Source organism: Dama dama, chromosome 24 (assembly GCF_033118175.1).
Source record: "Dama dama isolate Ldn47 chromosome 24, ASM3311817v1, whole genome shotgun sequence".
In the NCBI taxonomy this organism is placed as follows: Eukaryota; Metazoa; Chordata; class Mammalia; order Artiodactyla; family Cervidae; genus Dama; species Dama dama.
The window spans coordinates 19311920-19333277 of record NC_083704.1 but is presented as its reverse complement, the minus strand read 5'-3'; the positions used below and the strand labels follow the sequence as shown (position 1 = coordinate 19333277).

At 49.7% G+C, this 21358-nt stretch overlaps 1 non-coding gene across 1 annotated transcript; it reads left to right on the top strand.

The window, feature by feature from the left end:
• Positions 1-13467: 13467 nt before the first annotated feature.
• Positions 13468-13574, top strand: LOC133046377 (U6 spliceosomal RNA). Its single transcript, XR_009690506.1, has one exon. It is a non-coding gene; the product is annotated as a U6 spliceosomal RNA (small nuclear RNA).
• The last annotated feature ends 7784 nt before the right edge of the window (positions 13575-21358 follow it).

The window sequence follows — 21358 nt, the reverse complement described above, 5'->3', positions numbered from 1 at the left end:
ACAAAGGTGAACCTTTGTTTACTCAACCCTTTCCACATTGCTGGACATTTAAGTAGCTTCTGTTTACTTACTATCTCAAACAATGTTGCAGAGAACATTCTTGGGCATGTACCTTTGTCAATCTGTGTATCATTTATGGGCAAGAGTTCTTATTTTTCATCTTCTTACCATGAACGTGTGTTCCTTAGATTATTAAAAATCTTATTAAACACATTAAGATTCCATTAGATTGTTTCAAATCGCCTGAAGCCACTGAGCTGGCCCACTTTTTTCTCAGGATAAATGAGCTATTCAATCGCACCGCCTTGTAAATAAATAACCACATATTTTTGAGCCACATATATTTTCACAGATTCATCCTTCCCGATGAGGTCCAGGGCCGCAGACGGGAGTCTTGGTGGCAGTCGCCAGACCCTCGGGGGGGAGGGGGGCGTGGAATGGAAGTGTGGATTGTCCTTGGATGGCTGTCAACTTTTCACCATCAGGTGACCTGGGGGCCTTTCCTCGGCAGTTGGTGGTTGCTGATCACTCCTGGGACAGCATCATCGCTGATTCCAGAGGGTAATGGTCTCCCAGGGTGTGGGCTGGCTCCTCTGGAGCTGGGGCCTGAAGGGTTTTCTGGGGGTACACAGGGTTCCTGGACCCAGAGAGGGGCTCCTCGGCTTGTGAGCCAGGTGGAATAGGTCCTCGTCCTGGGCCCAAGCTCCTGGTTTCCAAGCTCCCTAGCCTTTCTCTTCCTCATGCATGCAAAGCAGATTTGCACGCACATTTCCTTAACTTTCAGATGACCATTTCTCTTCTGTGCAGCAATGCACCTGTGATGGGAAGTGGACTCTGAGTGTAGGGATGACCTTCCCCTGGCTCTTCCTGAAGCTGTTCTTAAAAAAAGGGTGCATCAGACAGTTGGTGGGTCCTAGGCAATGGCACCCCACTCCAGTACTCTTGCCTGGAAAATCCCATGGAAGGAGGAGCCTGGTAGGCTGCAGTCCATGGGGTTGCGAAGAGTCAGACACGACTGAGCGACTTCACTTTCACTTTTCACTTTCACGCATTGGAGAAGGAAATGGCAACCCACTCCAGTGTTCTTGCCTGGAGAACCCAGGCAAGATGGCGGAACCTGGTAGGCTGCCGTCTGTGGGGTTGCACAGAGTCGGACACGACTGAAGTGACTTAGCAGCAGCAGGGTCAGGAACATAGATGCTCTTTATTTCTCTTCACCTCCAGCCCAGGTGGTGCTAGTGGTAAAGATCACGCCTTGCGATGCAGGAAACGTAAAAGATGCAGGTTTGATCCCTAGGTTGAGAAGATCTCCTGGAGAAGGGAATAACAACCCACTCCAGCATTCTTGCCTAGAGAATCTCATGGTGGGCCTCAGTCCATGGGGTCACAAAGAGTGGGACTCGACTGAAGTGACTGAGCACCAGCCCCATCACACAAGCAGGTCAGCTGGCCCACCAGACCAGGGGCTGGAAAATCCCATCCCTTGCATGTAGAGGATGGGGGAAAGTCTTCTCTGGAATTCAGACTGGACTCAAGTGCGAGGCAAAAGCCGGACTTGTCATTCCTTTCTCTGGCTGCTCAGTTGCCCATCCCTTCCTATAATGCTGCCAGAACCCTCCTGTGTAATTATTAGGTGCATAATTAATACATGAGAGGCGTCTTCCTAACATATCTGAGCCAGTGCGCTGTCTTAAAATGGGATGGGAGGCAGTCCTTACAGGCTTCTACATGTCAACTGAAAACGTCCAGTCAGACAATCGCATCGTCAGCCCTGGCCATGCACATTTATATGCTTCTTGGACGCAGTGGCCCCATGGAGGGAAGCCAAGAGGTGAGGAAGGGTTCTGAGCTAAGGATTGGAAAGGGTGGGCTTAGAGAGGTGGGAAAACCATGAGCTGGGGTTCCAGTAAGAGCATCTTCAGAAGGCAGAGGTAGAGTGGGTGGGGAGGCAGACTGGGGATGTCACAAAGAAGCAAATGTTTGTTTTGCACCTATTGCATGCCAGGCACTGAGATGCTGTCCCATTTCACACCCGAGATAAATGTCAAGATCTCCCCTCTTACAGGTAGCGACAGGGAGTCCTGCAGTGGTGATGTGACCTGCTGAAGGCCACAGTTAGGGACTCGGTTTCTTCTGACGCCCAAGGCTTAAAGGAAAATCACTCTTGCTGCCATCTTTCTTCCGTGTGTTTTCCCATCAGTCCATCCAGCACACTGTTGCTAGGATGAGCATTCCAGAGTCTTGGTTCAGCTCATTCCCTCCAGAGCCTGGCTGGTCCCTACCTCTGCAACCTCACTACCTGTGGCTGGAAACGTGACAGTGAAGATACTGGCCAAGACGCTCTCTGAAGTCTCTTCCAGGACTATGGGTCAGGATTTTATGGTTGCAACATATTTATAAAATTCATAAATATTTTATTAATTTATTCTACAGGTTTCTGACTGCCAGTCGGCACAAGTGGCATCCTTGCCCCGAACCGTGACTTCCCACCACTTAGCTGACCAAGCAGGGCCTTCGTGCTCCTTTCCCCCTTCATTGGCCTTAAGTCAGTCAATCACTAATCATTAACGAAGCATAAATAGACTCTAACCCACCCCTATCTTTCCATTTCCCTTACCTCCAGACCTTTCCACTTGCTCGTCTTTCAGCCTTGAATCCTCTCTCTTCCCCACTCTTGGTTGGTGGATTCCCACTCATCTTTCAGGATCTCAATTTGGAAGCCCCTCTTTCAAGATGCCTTGGAGCCATTTTCGCCCCCAAGCTGAGGTTGGCAGCCCCTCCGATGTCTTCCTATGGCTGGATGACCTGGCCTACCATTCTCCCGTGGCGTGCACCAGTTAACATATGTGAAGGTGACTAAACTATAAAGTGCCATTCAAGCGTTTCTTCTTCTTGTCCTCTTTTCTTTCTTTTTCTTGTTCCTTCTTACTTCCACCCTTCTTCCTCCTCCTTGTTTAGCAGAGGTGTTTCATCTGAGGACTGGTGGAAGGGTGGGCGGCACTCCCCAAGTTTGGGTAAATGTGTATGTTTCTGGGGATGAGGTCCAGAGCTTTCCTCAGCACCTCAGGTGTCCTTGACCCAAGAAAGGTTAAGCATCACCTTAAATTTTCTTGACACAAATGGGGAGCGAGATGAAGCAGGCTTATTCTTTAGCTCATTACCATTCTCTCTGTCCTGCTTTGTCTTTCTAGAATGTGGACACGGACCTCATGCGGTAAGCCAAACTTTCAAATCTGGATGGAAGCAATACTGGAAGCACTAAAGTTCAACCTCAAAGCAACTTCTTGCTTCAGTGCTATTTGTCCCCAGGAAGGCAGTTCCAAGAAACAGTGCTTCCTTTAAAGGCCTGGGAGGGACTTCCCTGGTGGGCCAGTGGCTCAGATTCCTCACTCCCAATGCAGGGGGCATGGGTTCAATCCCTGGCCAGGGAACTAGAGCCTGCATGCTGCAACTCGGATCCCACATTGTTGTTGGTGTTTAGGCGTGTTCAGTCACTAAGCCATGTTTCTTTGCGACCCCAGGGACTGTAGCCCGCCAGGCTCCTCTGTCCATGGGATTTCCCAGGCAAGAATACTGGAGTGGGTTGCCATTTCTGTCTCCAGGGGATCTTCCTGACTCAGGGATCGAACCAGAGTCTCCTGCATTCGCGGGATTCTTTATCACTGAGCCACCAGGCAAGCCCCAAGGCCCCACACACTGCAGTGAAGCTCACAGACCCAGTGTGCCACAACTAAGACCCGGATTAGCCAAATAAATAAACAGTAAATAAAAGAAATATGTAAAAAAATAAATAAATAAATGCTGGGTAGAGTGAGGCCTGAAAGGCCAGGTTCCCTGTGTGGCTTGATTTTCCAAGGGCTCAGTCAAGGCAAGCAGGTGACGAGCAGGACTGGCTCCAAGGGAGGACAAGAGGCACGGCCCCCAGTGCCCCGGGGAAAGCTGCCTTCCTGCCTCATGGGCCCAGCATTGCCAACTGCTTCCTCCCAACGAGGCCTGAGGCTCTTGTGAGAAGCGATCACTATCACTCAGTTTAATGCCCATTTAATATACATTTCAAGATAAAGACTGAAGATTCATGGGTTCGGCCTGTGAAGGTGCAGCATAAATGTGTGAAAATAAAATAGCTCCTGACCTCGCCATCAGAGACATAGATTTTATTTATTTTCTTAAGAGTGTCTTGTGAGGTTTCTTTCTTTCTTCCTTTCCCTTTTTTCTTTTTTTTCTTGGTGGTGGTGGTTGTTGTCGTAGCTCAGCAGGGCATTAAATTTAGGGAGCAGTCTGATCTGTCATAGCCAGAGCTGGCAGGAGCGGGGAAGATATGACCTGGAGATACAGGCCTGTGTGTTTTGTAATAAATCCCTTGATCTGCAGCTGGGGCCCTGTGGGAAGGCTCAGGCATTAGCCTGCCCTGATCAGAAGCGTGGAGTCATAGAAACAGCGTCATCATAACACTCTCAGGGTGCTCACAGAGGCTCTTAGTGGAGGGTCTCCCAAAGCAGGTTGAGCTAGGAGAGGTTTGGGGAAGTGGGACAGGGGAGGGAAGGAAGCTCATCTAGGGTGAGTTCACTTGAGCAGGTTGCCTCTGTGGGCAAGGGGGCTCCATCCATTTGGGAAGGAAGTTGGGGCATTTATTCATGGACTCCTGTCCCCACTGGTGAAGGACCAGTGTGTTTTTTGGCTTCTGGGACACAACACCCTGCTACCTCCAATGGTTTTCAGTCTCCTTTTCTGGGATCCTCTTACTCTGTTGCTGTTCAGTCGCTCAGTCGTGTCCGACTCTTTGTGACCCCATGGACTGCAGCATGCCAGGCTTCCCTGTCCATCACCAACTCCTGGAGTTTGCACAAATTGAGTCAGTGATGCCATCCAACCATCTCTTCCTCTATCACCCCCTTCTCCTTTTGCCTCGAATCTTTCCCAGCGTCAAGGTCTTTTCCGATGAGTCAGCTCTTTGCATCAGGTAGCCAAAGTATTGGAGCTTCAGCTTTAGCATCAGTCCTTCCCGTGTATATTCAGGACTGATTTCCTTTAGAATTGACTCATTAGATCTCCTTGCAGTCCAAGGGACTCTCAAAAATCTTCTCCAACACCACAATTCAAAAGCATCAATTCTTCGGTGCTCAGCCTTCTTTATGGTCCAACTCTCACATCCATACTTTAAGGTCCATTTCTCCGATCCTCTTACTCTACCCATCATTAAATGTAGAAGTACCCGAGGACTTGGTCGCATCCCTGTTTCCTTGGTTGTCTACACAATCATCTTACACTATTTATCTCAATTGCTCCCTTGGCTTTAGTTCACCTACATACTCCTGACTCTGTCATTGCCAGCTTGCACAGACTCCGAGTTGTGCCCCCAAATGTCACCTGCATCCCTAGATAGTTGTCAAACGCCACCCGCAGCTCTGGAGCCTGAGGAAGGGGGAGGGATCGCATCAGAAGATGAGCTCAGGGAAGGGTCTGCTTAAAATACAGAAGACTGACAGCAAAGGAACTCGTGGCTCATCGTTTTCAGTTACTTCCTTATAAATAGCGATGAGCACCTTGCCTTTTTTTTTTTTTTTTTTTTTTGGCAGTCTAATCACTACTAACTCCCTTCTGGTGGGTACTTTTTTTTTAGAGCATAATAGAAGGTGTGATATCTTGTGAGAGGCACCAGAATCACTCGGAGCAAGGCAGCTCTGGGATTGAAGGAGGAGGTGACAAGTTCCTGGGAATATTAAAGATTAACACCAAATACTTTGTTGCTATTTAACTCTCTGACGATTCATGTTGCTGGTGCAGAAAGAGAACATTTCTTTCCCTCCCTTCTGTTTATGCCTTCCCTTCTCTGTTCTGGGGATCCAGAAGCTGTGGATGTCAGATGCCAACTCCTTAAGGGCTGAAATGGTTTTATATAATACTGGAGAGGGGGAGCCTACAAAATGAAGAAAGAATCTAATTCAGCGCTTGGCCTGCGATGGAACTGGAAGGGAGGGTGGGGGGAAGAGCGGTCTTAAAAATAGCTCACTCGGAGAGAAGAATGCAGCTTGTCTCCCAGCGGCAGGCAGGCGCAACCCTTGGGTAAATTATAGGAACCTACTGTAGGCCTCTGCGTTGCTTTTGAAATGTTGATCATGGCTAAAAGGAGATGGGTGGAGGGAAGGCTGCCGGTGTCTGAGTGCCTGACGCGGGGAGCGACCTTTGGCAATGGATGGGTCTCTCAGGCCCAGGTCCTCCATAGGCAGCATGCCACTTGGATATGTATGCCCTGTGCCCTGAGGCCAGTTCTTTATGCAGCTCCAGGCACTGAAATGCCAAGCCTTCCTGCAGGGGTACCCAGGTCTCCTAAGGAGATGAGGGAGAGGTGAAGAGAGAGAAGGAGGAGGGAGAGTGGAGACAGGAGGTGATGGTGAGCATCTCAGACACACACAGAATCAATGGACAGAAGTCCACAGGGAGAAGCAGAGAGACAGACAGACTCAGACACAGAGGAAGGACGACGATCGGCAGTGGCTTCACTGCCCAGTGATGAGAAGGTACGTGACACAGCCCTGCCACCGCCCCCCACCCCCCGGAGTCTGCAAGGATGCTGTCTTCCTGCCTATGCCCCGGCGCCTCACTGAGCTTGCAAGAGAAGTCACGGCTGATTGTGTCTCACGGTCATCTCTGCTGCTAGTGGCCCACTCCCACGAAGAGACTGCAGCCCCTAGGATTACTGCAGGCGTTCATCGCAGACCTCCCGCTCTGCAGGTGGTCCACCAAGGTCTTAGCTTCTGTGCCCAGTGCACTGAGGCATCTCAGGGTCAGTCCCCTTTCTTTTCCCTTCAATGAGGCCCCAAGGGCCTCAACTACACCTCCCTCAGGCTTCCCCAAACTAGGAAGTGACTCCTGATTCCTTCTTCCCTGGCCCAAGATGCCCAAGAAGGCATGTGTGCAAACAGACCAGGTGACCAAGAGCCCCTCCAATAGCATCGTGCCCATCTAAACCCATAAGGAAGAAGTGGGGGAGAGGCCAAGGGCCCTGGGCTGCATCCTGGGTGTCTGGCATGGCACCGCTCTGGTGGCCCCTGCCCTCACCCCCCTCAGTGCTCATCAGTCAACAGAGGCAGGTTCTGATCCCAGGCATGCCTGTCTCTGCCTGAGGACTCTGACCCCAAGTGCATTTGGCTTTGGGAGCAGACCTGAGCCAATGACTGCGGATAAATCCTCCACCCACCTCATCTCCTGGATGGCACGACTCTGAGGCCCATCGACAAAGTCTCCCAGAGCACCCCAAGTGCCCACGTCAGCGACCTGCCCGTCAACACTCCCTGTGTTACTTTACCTATTCTGTCCCACTTCTCCTACTGCTTGCCTGTAGCTTTCCGGGGTGGCCTTCCAGTGACTCAGGTGGTCTCCGATTCTAATCCTTAGGGGAACACCCACCCCCAAGAAAGGGTCTGTGCAGTTACAGCCGTTTTCTCCCAGGGCTGTCAATGGGCTGGACTCCATCACTGCCATGGAAGGCGGCACACCTCATTCTCGTCTGGGTTGCCCAGAGACCACCCAGGGACCTTACTGGAGTCAGTGTGTCTCTACGAGTGCCAAGCAGGTGCTGCCGTAATCGATAAATAGCAGCCTCCATCCTTCTCATCTGGGTCATCACGGGACACCAAACTGAGTTCCCTGCGCTGGACAGAGGGCTCCCACAAGTTATCTATTTTCATCAACAGATGAGTGGATAAAAGAGATGTGGTACATATATACACTGGAATATTATTCAGACATAAAAAGGAACAAAATTGGATCATTTGTGGAGACGTGGATGGACCTAGCATCTGTCATACAGAGTGAAGTGAGCCAGAAATAGAAAAACAAATATCATGTATTAACACATGAATGTGGAATCCGGGAAAATGGTACTGATGAACCCATTTGCAGAGCAGGAATAAAGACTCAGATATAGAGAATGGACTTGTGGATACAGCAAGGGAAGGAGAAGGGGAGATGAACTGGGAGATTAGAACTGACATGTGTACACTCTTTTCTTTCTTTTTTTCTTGCTGAAAAAGCAAATAAATATAAGCTTTGGAGTCAGACCAGAAAAAAAAAAAATACAGTAGAGAAATAAGAAAATCACGGGACAAGAGTAATCAAGGTCATTTCTGTAAAGTTTGACAGACATACCATGAGAACTAATGACCCAAATTAAGACACATGCCCTTGAAGCAAACCCTGAACTTGGAGTGAGCAGACCTGGCCTATCTCAGTTCTTCTCAAACTCTGGATGCCAATGGTCATGTGCGAGGCGGGTGCAGGCAGTGGAAATGTGGGGAGTGATAGCTGCCACCTCCACACTTAAGGAGGCAGATTCGGGAAACAGCGATCCTCCTAAGAGATGTGGCCGTGTCTGGGCAGCGCCTGGTCGCTGAGGGAGACAGACTGGAGTCGAGTCTCTGCTTCACCATGCCCTGGCTGTGCTGCTCTGCACCAAAGATGTAACTTCTCTGAGCCTCAGTTTCCCCACCTGTAAAATGGGGGCCACAGCAGCTCGGGAAATTGTCATGAAGTTAAAAATAACTTCATGCAAAGTTCAGCAGCTGATATCAAGTATAGCCGCCACCCCCACCCCCCAACTTTCGTCTTCTCTTAGTCCTCCTCCGAGGGAACCACCCCCTGTTGGAACACAGGTTGAGGGTAAGAGGAAATGTGTCCAGCCACACGCCAGGGCTCGGGACCGCCGGACACCGCGGCTCCCACACACAGCCCGTCTGCATCCGTGGGCGTGGGAAAGAGATGTAAACGCAGACGGGCATCAAACACGAGTTAGACATGCCATTCCGCGCCACCGACACATTTCAAAAGTGCACATCACAAGGCTCTTGTGGAAGTCCTGGCGGGCGGCCAGGGTCAGACCACAAAAGGAAGTTGGTTCCCCGCCGGGAGCAGCCGGGTGGCCGGGCGTGGCCAGGGCCCCACGTCACCGCAGAGCGCGGGGCTCCGCTGGGGTTTCCTGCCCTCCCTTCCGCCCTTTCTCCCGTGGGCCCTGCCGCCAACAGCTTGGGTGCTGGGGCTCTGGCCGGCAAGGAAAATCAGCTTCCCCCGGGCCCTTCCTTATGCCCCCTGGGGTGGGGGTTGCTGAGCCCGGGCGGTGTACACAGGGCTCTCTCCACGAGGCCCTGCAGCCCTCGGGACACTGGGCTGGCGCCTTCTCCCCTCAGGGTACCAAGGAGAGGCTTCTTCTGTCCACAGTTGGTAGAAGGCACATCCTGTCTGTGGCCTCAAGGTCTGAGAGGCAGCCACAGGCCAAGAGGTGGCAGGAGGTCTCTTGAGGCGGTTGGCCTACGTCAAACCTCATTCCCGGCAGACAATCTGCAAATATTTACCGAGGGGCTGCTCTGTAGCCGCTCTGTGCCCCGGTCTGCAGGGCAGACAGAGATGCCCTGTAACAGACAAGGGGCTTGTGTTCCAACTGGGAAGGCCAGACTGACACCCGGAAACCCGGGGTCCTGTTGATCCCCAGCTATGTCTGTAACACTCCAGTGTGTGGGGAGGTGCAGACCAAACTCAGAGATGCTGGGCTTACTCTCGGAACCCCAAGGAGGCTGGAGAAGGGACCTGGTTTGGCCCGAGGACGGTCCTCCACGCAGCACTAAATGCATGGAGTTTGCAGATGGGCCCCTGGTGGTCTCCAGCTTCCTACCTTACTCTCATTGGACATTTTACCCCATTTCTTCATCCCCACATAAGTTTGATCCTTTCCAACCAAGCACAAAAATATCCATAAGATGTCTGCATGTGTCAATCAGCCCACCTTGCAAGTGAGGTCCTGCTATTCTCGTTTTGCCAAGGAGAAAGCTGAGGCTTATGCAGTCTCAGGTATCAAACAGGATGCATTCGTGTGTGTTAGTCACTCAGTCACGTCTGCCTCCTTGCGACCCCATGAATGGTAGCCTGCCACGTTCCTCTGTCCCTGGGATTCTCCAGGCAAGTGGGTTGCCATGCCCTCCCCTCCAGGGGATCTTCCCCACCCAGGGGTCGAACCCGCATCTCCTATGTCTCCTGCATTGGCAGGCGTGTTCTTTACCACTAGCACCACCTGGGAAGCCCCATCAAACATGATCAGTCAGTTCAGTTCAGTTCAGTCACTCAGTCGTGTCCGACTCTTTGCGAACCCATAAATCGCAGCACGCCAGGCCTCCCTGTTCATCACCAACTCCCGGAGTTTACTCAAACTCATGCCCATCGAGTCGGTGATGCCATCCAGCCATCTCATCCTCTGTCGCCCCCTTCTCCTCCTGCCCCCAATCACTCCCAGCATCAGGGTCTTTTCCAATGAGTCAACTCTTCTCAAACAGGATACCTTCCACCAATAGCATTGTGCTTTTGTGGAGCACCTCAGCTCCATTTTCTTATGCGTCCAGTGACAGCTTGGCTCCCGTCTAACTCTCCCTCATCCAGGGGCCCTGAACATGGTTGGCCATACAGTAGCTTCTGGGTGAATTAATTTCACCAGTGAGTTTCCTCCTGACTCAGAGCTGAGCTCCCTTGTCTGAGGGATTGAGTATTTGTTCTAGGGGAACAGAAGTGGGGGGGGGTCACTGTGAGATTAAGGCTCAGATGTGGGGGTGGGGAGACCTGGGGCCTTGGAGGCTGGAAAAGGGGGTCCTAGGAGGTCGGAGATGGACATAGAAAAGGAGATGGAGGTGGTCAGAGACAGGCTTCTGCTGAGCCTCCTCTGTGCTCCGTGCAGAGTGAACTCCTAAGATCTAGCGGACAGCAAACCCTGACCACGTTGTGATGTTCTTTTCGACAAAACTGCCTTTTAGGTAAATACATTTTTGGGCCAATCTCACTGAATTAACTATCTGGGTCATTTGAATTTCTTCTCCAGGAAATAATTACGGCCTTTGGGAAATGTAAAGTGTACTGCAGCCCCGTGAGCAGACAGGAAGCGCCAGCCTCCCACTCTGCCTGCGCCACCGCCTTCCCTTTCTGTGTGACCCAGGGAACCGAATTAGCAGTGGCTCCCGTCTCCGGGGTCCAGCGTGGCTTTGGATCCCTCTGGGGGGCAGTCCCTGGGCCGTTCGAGGTAGCTCTGCACGTGAGAGAAAGGAGATGAGTATTCTTTTCTATGAGGGCAGTGACTACCTTCTAGGCAGCAAATTTTTTATTTTTTTGGAAAATAACATTCTGTAGATACCCTCTCCAATTGGAAGGTGAAATAAACCAGTGAGGAGTGTCGTTTCCCTGCTACTGCATTAGGGGGACTCACACTGCGGCTTCACGGCACGAGACAAGACAAAAGCTCGTAGGCCAGAGTTGGGGAGTGGGATGCTGGTGGGGGCAGTTGCAGAGCTTTGATCACGGTAATGAAATGTTGTAGGCGAGCAGCTGCTGGCCCCTTTTCTGGCTGGGGTGTGGGGAGCCACTGCGAACATATGAGGAGGCGGTGTTGTCTGAGGGGAAGAGCGGCCACCTTTTGTGTCAGAACAAGGCTGGCCCTTCCCCAAACCCCTGAGGAGTCAGGAGGGGAGATGGTGGGAAAGTTTGCAAGGGGCTTTCTGTTCATCTGCTGGGACAGCCCTAACAACGCACTGCAGGGTGGGTGGCCTGAACAACAGAAATGAATTAATTTCACAGTTTTCCTCATGATTCTAGAGGCCAAAAGTCCGAGACAAAGGTGTCAGCTGGGTTGCCTTCTCCTGAGGCCTCTCCCCGCGTCTCTAGCTGACCACCCCCTCCCTGTGTTCTCACATGGCTTTTCCTTGTCCAGGTCTATGGTCTAACCACTTCTTGTTATAAGGATGCCACCAGTCAAGCTAAGGTAGGGTCCGCTATATGCCTTCCTTTCACCTTCATTACATCCTTCAAGGCCCGATCTCCATAAAAGGTCACAGCTGGGACTTCCCTGGTGGTCCAGCAGCTAAAACTCTGAGCTCCCAATGCAGGGGGCCTGGGTTTGATCCCTGGTCAGTGGACAGATCCCACATGTCGCAAGTAAGTTTTTGCATGCCAGCAATTAAAGATCCCATGTGCTGCAATGAAGATCAAAGATCCCGTGTGCCTCAACTGAGACCCGGCATAGGCATATAAATAAATATTTTAGAAACAAACAAAATCCCCCCAAAAGGTCAAAGTGTGGGGGACTGGGGATTACTATTTCAACACACAAATTCTGAGGAAGACAAAATTCAGTCTCAGGTTTCCTGAGCACCAAAGAATTGATGCTTTTGAACTGTGGTGTTGGAGAAGACTCTCAAGAGTCCCTTGGACTGCAAGGAGATGAAATCAGTCAACCCTAAAGGAGATCAGTCCTGGGTGTTCATTGTAAGGACTGATGCTGAAGCTGAAGCTCCAATACTTTGGCCACCTGATGCGAAGAGCCGACTCATTGGAAAAGACCCTGATGCTGGGAAAAACTGAAAGCAAAAGGAGGAGAAGGGGATGACAGAGGATGAGATGGTTGGATGGCATCACCAACTTGATGGACATGAGCTTGAGCAAGCTCCAGGAGATGGTGAAGGACAGGGAAGCCTGACATGCTGCAGTCCATGGGGTCACAAAGAGTCGGACATGACTGAGTGACTGAAAGACAGGCTTCCTAGGTGGGAAGGTGGAAGCTAAGTGGAGAGTTGAGGGGAGATGACTGCTAATGCTCAGAGAAGTTAGGATCTCCTGGGGGACTGGGTCATCCTGACTGAGCTTCCTGACCAGAGGATACCCAGGGGCCCAAAGGTGAGCTCACCATGAGGAAGGGAGGCCTGAGTGCATCGGGGTCTAGAGGCTGGTGAGTGTGGGGGGGTGAGAAGTAGGGGTTAGTAAGGCAGGGTGGGAGCTGCAGTTGGATGTTCCTCCCACTGCACACACACAGCAGGCTAAGCATATGTGAATGCACATCAAAGAGCTGCCACCCTGGAGCCCAAGCTGAGGCATCCCAGCTGTGGGGAGGTTTGTAGGAGCCAGGCTGCTGTGCACAGCGGAACCAGCTGCAGACGGCATGTCTGTATTCTAGGGCCACAAGGCCGTGTGTGAGCACTGCATCTCTGGAGCCGGGGGCAGTCTGCACAGTGGGGCAGTGTGGCTCTGACCCCGAGTCTGCCCCCACTTCAGGACCAGTCTTCCGTGATGATACCATGTGGCAGCTGCAGACGCAATTACCAGACCCTCGCTCTCTCTCCACCAGGCATTTCAAGCCAAGACTGACCTCTTAAGTCTGTAAGGCCCAAGGATACTGGGAGATGGGGATAGAGAATGTCCAGGGAAGGAATTTTCTTCCAGACGATGTGGGAAGGTGGGAGCTGGGTGATCAAAGAGTAGAAGACAGACGACTGGTTTGTATCCCAAGCTGGGTGAATGGGATGTACTGGTCATGTTAAGATCCCTCTGGGAAGAGGGGGCACCTTTTATGGGTGAGGTTTTAAAAATGTGCACTTCTAAGGTGAATAAAGGCACAACTAAAAACTCAAAAAAAAAAAATAAAATAAAATAAAAACGTGCACTTTTGTGCTCGCTTCGGCAGCACATATACTCAAACTGGAACAATACAGAGAAGATTAGCATGGGCCCTGTGCAAAGATGATACGCAGATTCGTGAAGTCTTCCATATTTTTTGATATATGGCAGAAACCAACACAATATTATAAAGCAATTATCCTCAATTAAAAACAAATGAATTTATTTTGAAAAAATCTGCACTTCTGACACCATAAAACTCCTAGAAGAGCTCATAGGCAAAACATTCTCTGACATAAAACATACCAAAGTTTTCTTAGGTCAGGCTCCCAAGGCAATAGAAATAAAAACACAAATAAACAAATGGGACCTAAGCAAACTTACAAGCTTTTGCACAGCAAAGGAAACCATAAACAAAACAAAAAGACAACCTACGGAATGAGAGAAAATATTTGCAAAGATGTGACCGACGAGGGCTTAGTTTCCAAAATAAACAAGCAGCTCATACAACTCAACAACAAAAACTCAGTTGAAAAATGGGCAGAAGACCTAAATAGATATTTCTTCAAAGAAGACATACAAATGGCCAAAGCACATGAAAAGATGTTCTATATTGCTAATTATTAGAGAAATGCAGATAAAAACTACAAAGAGGAACCACCTCACAGTGGTCAGAATGGGCATCATTAAAAAGTCTACAAACAATGATAAAAGATGGAGAGCATGTGGAGGAAAGGGAACTCTCTTACACTGTTGGCTGGAATATAACTTGGTATAGCCACTATGGACAACAAGTATGGAGTTTCCTCAAAAAACTAAAAGTAGAATTACCATATGATCCAGCAATCCCACTCCTGTGCATACATCCAGACGAAAGTAAAACTCCAAAAAGATACATGTACCTTTACATTCACTGCAGCACTATTTACAACAGCCAAGACGTGGAAACAACTAAATGTCCACCGACAGAGAAATGAATAAAGAAGATGCTGTACATACATACAATAGAATGTTACTCAGCCATAAAAAGAATGAAATAATGGCGTCTGCAGCAACATGGATGGAAGTAGAGATTATCATACTAAGTCACGTCAAGTCAGAAAGAGAAAGACAAATACCATATGCTATTACTTGTATGTAGAATCTAAAATATCACACAAATGAACTTTTCTACAAAACAGAAACAGACTCGCAGACATAGAGAGAAGACTTTTTGTTGCCATGGGATGGACTGGGAATCTGGGATCACCAGATGCAAATTAGGATCGAGAAACAACAAGATCCTACTGTATAGCACAGGGAACTAAATATCCTCTGATAAACCATAATGGACAAGAATGTGAAAAAGAATGTATGCAAGCACCCTCAGTCACTTCAGTCGTATCTGACTCTTTGCGACTCTATGGACTGTAGCCCACCAGGCTCCCCTGTCCATGGGATTCTCCAGGCAATAATACTGGAGTGGGTTGCCATGCCCTCCTCCAGGGGATCTTCCTGACTCAGGGACTGAACCCACGTGTCCTGCATCTCCTGCGTTGCAGGTGGATTCCTTATCCACGGAGCTACCTGGGGAGCTCATATACATGTATAACTGAGTCACTTCACTGTACAGCAGAAATTAACACATTATAAACCACCTATACTTCAATAAAAAAGAAAAAAATCCACACTTATGGATTTTGGTTCAAACTATGACTCATCATACATCCAAAGGCACAGGTTTTTATTAGTTTGTACTCATCAACAGGCAAAGATTCTTGTGCAGGCACTGCGGTGGACACAGAGAGGTGCTGGCCTCCAGTGACTTATGAATGAAGGAGGAGAGACCCGAGTCGGCTGTCTTCAGGCAGGAAAGACTCTGACGCAGGGTGAGTTTCTCAGAAGCAGGCTCAGAGACAGGGATCGTGGGAAACTGATTTATTTGGGTGGTGCTCCCAGAGGGAGAGGGCTGAGAGAGCAGGGCTATGAACCCAGGCACAGCTCTGCAAGGTCACACCTCCGAGTTTATGGGCTTTCCTCGTCCCCAGTCAGTCAGCCCTTGGCTAAGGGACTCCTGAGAGGTCAGAAACTTCCAGGCACTCGGAGCTTTTTGCTCTTGTGGGCAGAGGGCTATGGCAGCCTGTAGACAGACCTCCCAAGGGAGAGGCGGGTATGGAACCAGAGGAACCCACTGCTGGGGGAGGGACACACAGAAGGGTCGAAGGACTGCCCCTGGGGGTGGGCAGAGTTCATCTACCGTCCCTCCTCAGGCTGAACAGCTCCCATGCCTCAGGTTGCCTCTTCCCCCAGAACTATTTTAAGCTCTGAGTCAGTGTGTGTGTGTGGGGGGGGGGGGGGGCGGTGTGGACACTTGGGTCAGAACCAACCAGGCTGAGGATGACTCCTTAACCCCCCAGCTTTGTGACCTTGAGCAAATGACTCTGACCTTCACTCTCCTCCTTGGCAAGAGGGGAACAGTAATTCCTGCCTCCCAGCGTGGCTGCAGAGATAAACGAGGCAGAGCCTGCTAGGCACCTGCCCCCTGCTTGGCGAGCAGCAGGAACCTGGGAAATGCCAACTCCCTGCCGTCCCTTCCCCTCCTTCCATTTGGTGAAGAACCTGTTTCCTGGTGAGTGCCAGGTCTGCTGAAAAGTCCCGGCAACCTGCTCGTTTTGTTTATGTACCACTCTGTGGAAGGTAACAATTTAGATGGCAAATTGCACTGCCAGACTCACGGAGTTGGTGTATTAATTCCTGACTATTTACTGTGACAGGTTTAAAGCCCAATATGTCAGGGAGCACTGGGGCTCCCGCTCCACGGCACACAGGATTGCAAAGCCAGACAAACTTCCTGCTTCCCGGGAGCATCGAGCATCTCAGAGTGCTGCGCGTCTCCTCTGCTCAGGGGGGTGGGAGTGCCCCACCGGGGGGATTTCATCCCGGTTCCTCTCCCAGCCACTCCCAGGCTTACAGGTGCGGTGGTGGGGGAAGCCATCCTTTCTTTCTTGGAGGGGCACAGACAAGCCCCTCCCCAATCTGTGCAGCTCTGCAGAGTTAGGGTGTGGAGTGAAAGTACCACCGAGGTAGCTCTGCTGGGGCCTGTCTCAGTCAGGCCATGCGGGCACTGGTGGCCTGGGAGGTGGTACTGATGAAGTTCCGCCTCTCTCCCTCTGTGCTGACCTCAAGCAAATGTCTATGTTAGCTGGCGTTGGCCTCATTCTGCAGGTCAGAACACTGAGGCTTAAGCAACCTCTCACAGCTCACGATAGGCGGAATCGGGCACTGAGCTGCTGTCTTCCTGGCTTCCTTTCTGCAAGTCCTGTCTCCCTGCACTGCTGCCTCCAGGCCTGCACGTGAGGGTCCTTCCTACATCACATAGGTTTTCTAAAGAGATAGAGGAGGGGCTTCCTTGGTGGTCCAGTGATGAAGAACTCGCCTTGCAATGCAGGGGACATGGGTTCGATCCCTGGTTAGCGAAGTAAGATCCCACATGCCACGGGGTGACTACGTTCGCACGCTGCAGTGAAGATCCCATGTGCCTCAACTAAGACCGGATGTGGCCAGAAACATAAAAAAATATTAAAATAAAATAAAGAGATTGAGGAGCTCCATGTGCGCCTCGCGCTTCCACCCTCCTGATGCTGCTTTTTCTGCCCTCTGCCTGATTTCCAGCAGGAAAAAAAAAAAAATCATTATAGAGTAATTTGATGAATGCCTTTTATTCCTTGGGCATGAGCCTGGAGTGTCAGCCTTTACCCTGAGCAGCGTATTAAAGCATTTCTTCCCAACACAGTACTTAATAATGAAGGGGAGAACATTCTTGTCACCAGAATGTCTCACTACGCTTAAAAGCGCGCCCACACCTTGGAGTCATGGGGAAGTGGCTGTGTGCAGGGGGGGACCAGGCACCTAGTCAATCCGCAGTTGCTGTTCATGACTATCGACTCTGTAGGGAGAGAAGGGAGCGGTTCGGTGTCTTCGCTGACCTGGAGGATGTACTTCATGATAAGCCAGGACTCGTTTTTGGAAACGCAGCAGCACACACAGGTTCTCTCTCTCCAAAGAGGAGTAGTTTGGAAAACATCCACGAGAACTCTCTGCCATTATAGGAGATTTCTCTAACACCCATGATCTGACACAACAGCCGTGAGACACATGTGGCTACTGAGCCCTTGATGTGTGATGAGTACAGACACGAATCTGCATTCGTAACCTTAGTTCGCTGAAGTTTACATAGGCACACGTGGCAGGTGGCTCCTGAGTCACAGAGCACCGGGGTAGTCTCCTTTTGTTGTGACTTATGGGTGCACTTCCCCGGTGGCTCAGACGGTAAAGAATTTGCCTGCAATGTGGCAGACGGGAATGGAGAGAAGAAAGGCTACTCACTCCATGCCTGGAGAATCCCATGGACAGAGGAGCCTGGAGGGCTACAGTCACCGGGTTGAAAGAGTCGGACACAACTGAGTGACTAACACTTTCACAGCACACATGGGTAGTGCACGTGAATAACCATGAATAGCACACACGAATGCCCTACAGTGAGTTACTGCTAGAACATACATCCCAGTGAAGTTAAGAAACACAGCGGGGGAGGGGGGTTCATAAAGATATAGCGGATCATTCCTTGGAGGTGATGTGCCTAAGACACAAATACTCCCAAGTGGCTCCTGCCTTCCAAGTTAAGGAAGGATTTCTGCCTGAAGGACCATGATGGTCACCTCTGTTTAAGTGAAGCTAGTGATCTCAGCCTCAAACAGAAACAGGAAATGAAGGCATTTTGGTCCTGTGGAATCCAAATGGGCAAGTCTCCACTGATGTTCCTGACTGCTTTCCAGGGATGAATTATTTCAAGAGAGGCAAATATCCTGGGGTAGATCGAATAGGCCAACTCCTATCTCTTTTCTTGAAGCTTCAGTGTCAAACCCTATGAAAATATGCAGAGGACCCTTCTGCCAGAAGGCCAGATGTCTATGCTAAAATAAGCCTGCAAGAGCAGCCTTTCAGAAACGTAAATAGCCAGCGACACTTTTAGACACAAGCTCTCAGAATGCGGTGTGTTTGATGACACAGGGACAGATGACTCAGAAGAGTTACCTGCGTCGTCGAAACTGCAGGTGCTGTGAACACTGTCCTTTATCGTGTGGTCAGGGAGGGCAGACCGACTGGCCCAGGGAGTGATCCTGCAGAAGAGAGTGAGGAGGTGCAGGGAGGGGAGAGGGGTGGAATGCTACAGGAGGCCGGGACTGCTGCAAAGGACAGCAGAGACCAGTCAAGGCCAGGGGACCCGAGAGGGGACCCAACCCAGCCAGTTATATTTTCCAATTCTCCCAGTCTCTTGAATGAATAGCTACTCTCTATGCTAAGAGGAGTTTGGCCCTGTAGATCATTTAGGGGAACTGTGACAGTTACAGTCTCCTTGGGAAGGGATTACAAGTACAAACTCAACCCTGTATGTAGGAACACAAGAATCAGGGCCAATGAAGGCTTGATTTCAGAGCACTCAGAGACAGTCCGCTGCATTCCAGGTAACTGTCACTCCAGGTCATTTCCTGGATCACTTGTCCTTGAGTCACTTAGCGTTTTGTGCTTCACCTTCCAAAAACATCTACTGTCATCTAGATTTCGAAAAACCTCCTCTTATTCATTGTGTTACCTACAGATTTAAGGATCCTCCCCATATGGTCACAGGGCTTGACTCAAGAGCCTCAAGCAAAGGAGGTAGGAAGGGGTGTGAGAGATAAGGACGAGAGAGGCGTGACTGTCTTCCGGTTGCTCCAGCTAGAGTCAGGGAGACGGGGATGGCAACCAACAATTATAACAACATCCAGAGATGGTTTAAACAAAACTGAACACGGTGTATCCTGGAGCTCAAAGGAAAGGATGACTAACTGGGGAGCAGGAAGCAGAAGGTGAGATAAGAGAAGCAAGCTACAGAGGTGTAGCAGCTTAATAGGTCTTGGAAAATAAGTAGTAGGACAGAGAAAGGCAAGGCAGCCTTTCTGGTGAGGGTGCAGAGGGCGCATGTGCAGAGATGGTGGATAAACGGAGGACTGTGGCCTGTGGTGGAGGGTGCAGTCCTCATGAGCCAAGGCTGGGGAAGGAGGGGCAGTAGGACCAGACAGGGCTCTGGGTGTGAAGTGGGGGAACCACAGCTTGATCTCGCAGTTACTGGGAGATAGCAGAGGTCTTTGAACAGGAAGTTTTATAATTGGTTTTGTTTCTTGGGGACTGGAACTGGGTAGTCTTCCTTCCTAACCAGCCTGTGGTTATAAGTGTACGTTACAGTGAAAGTGAGACCCGTGTATCACTCCCATAATTTCATATCCCCCTTCCACCTGCTCAAGGGAAAGACCCCAACCCCAAATGTAAGTTGGTACAGCCTCTATGGAAAACAGTTCCTCAGAAAACTAAAAACAGAGTAACCATAAGATCCAGCTATCCCACTCCTGGGCACATATCCTGACAAAACTATAATTCAAAAAGATACATGCACCCCTCTGTTCAGGCAGCACTGTCCACAATACCCAAGATGTGGAAGCCACCTAAATGTCCATCGGCAAATGAATGGATAAAGAAGATGTGGTACATACGTACTTTGGAATACTACTCAGCTGTAAGAAAGAATGAAATAATGCCATTTGCAGAAACATGGATGCAACTAGAGATGATCGTAGTAAGTGAAGTAAGTCAGAAAGAGAAAGACAAATACCATATGCTATCACTTTTATATGGAATGTAAAATATGACACAAATGACCTATCTATGAAACAGAAACAGATTCACATACATAGAGAACAGACTTGTGGGTGCCAAGGGGGAGGAGGTTGGGGGAGGGATGGAGTGAGAGGTTGGGGTTGGCAGATGTTAAGTTTTTATATATAGAATGGATAAACAACAAAGTCCTACTATATAGCACAGTGAACTATATGTAATATCCTATGATATAACAGAACATGGTAAAGTAATTATATTCCAATAAGAAATATCCTATGATAAACCATAGTGGAAGAGAATATTAAAAAAACAATGTACATATATGTATAACTTAATCACTTTCCTGTAGAGCAGAAATTAATACATCATAAATCAACTATACTCCAATAAAAATATTAAAACTGAAGGTCTTAATTTTTTAAAAGAAGTTTAAGGACTTCCCTGGTGGTCCAGTGGCTAAGACTGCATGCTCCCAGTGCAGGGGGCCTGGGTTCGATCCCTGGCCAGGGAACTAGATCCACCTGCTTCAACTAAGACGTGGTGCAACCAAATAAATAAATATTAAAAAAGAAGGAAGTTAAATGTTCACAGCCAAACTTCTCTTTCAGCTTGAGACACCCCTCCCCCGCTTTGTTCTCAGGGCATGGGGCTAGATTTGAGACTCACTATTAATAAAAAAATTTTGCTGGGCTGAGACATTGCTAGAAGCTTTTTAGCCTCCCCTGAAGCAGGCAGATCATCAGTGGGACTTAATGGTTGTATTTAAGTGAATTCTCCACAACTCAGAAATGCTTTAGAAGGCAAACTGAATTCTGGGGGCTTTTCTATCCTGAAAGCTGTGCTTTTCCTCTGGAGCATCAGTAATTCTGTGGAGGAGGGCAGGGAAGTAGTGACGTGGGCAGTTCCCGGAAAGGAACCCAAGTCGTGCAAATCCCGGTTCTGCCGGTTGCAGTGTGACCTTGGCCCAGGTACTGAGTTGGCTCTGCCTCAGTTTTCTCATCTGTTAAATGGGGATCATAACAGTATCTCCTACATAGAACTGTTGTGAAGATTGTGGGTGGGTGGAGTTTAGGGCAGTGCCTTGCACAACGCAGCAGCTCAGGCAATGGTGATACACGACTACTTTCTGCTTCGGTTAACAGGAAGAAGGGAAGGTTGGATGGTAAAACAGCAGTGTTGTAGAAAACCATTAAATTAGTAGGAATTTCAGGTGGCTCAAGCTGTGGGACACTGCTTTGCTTTTCAGATG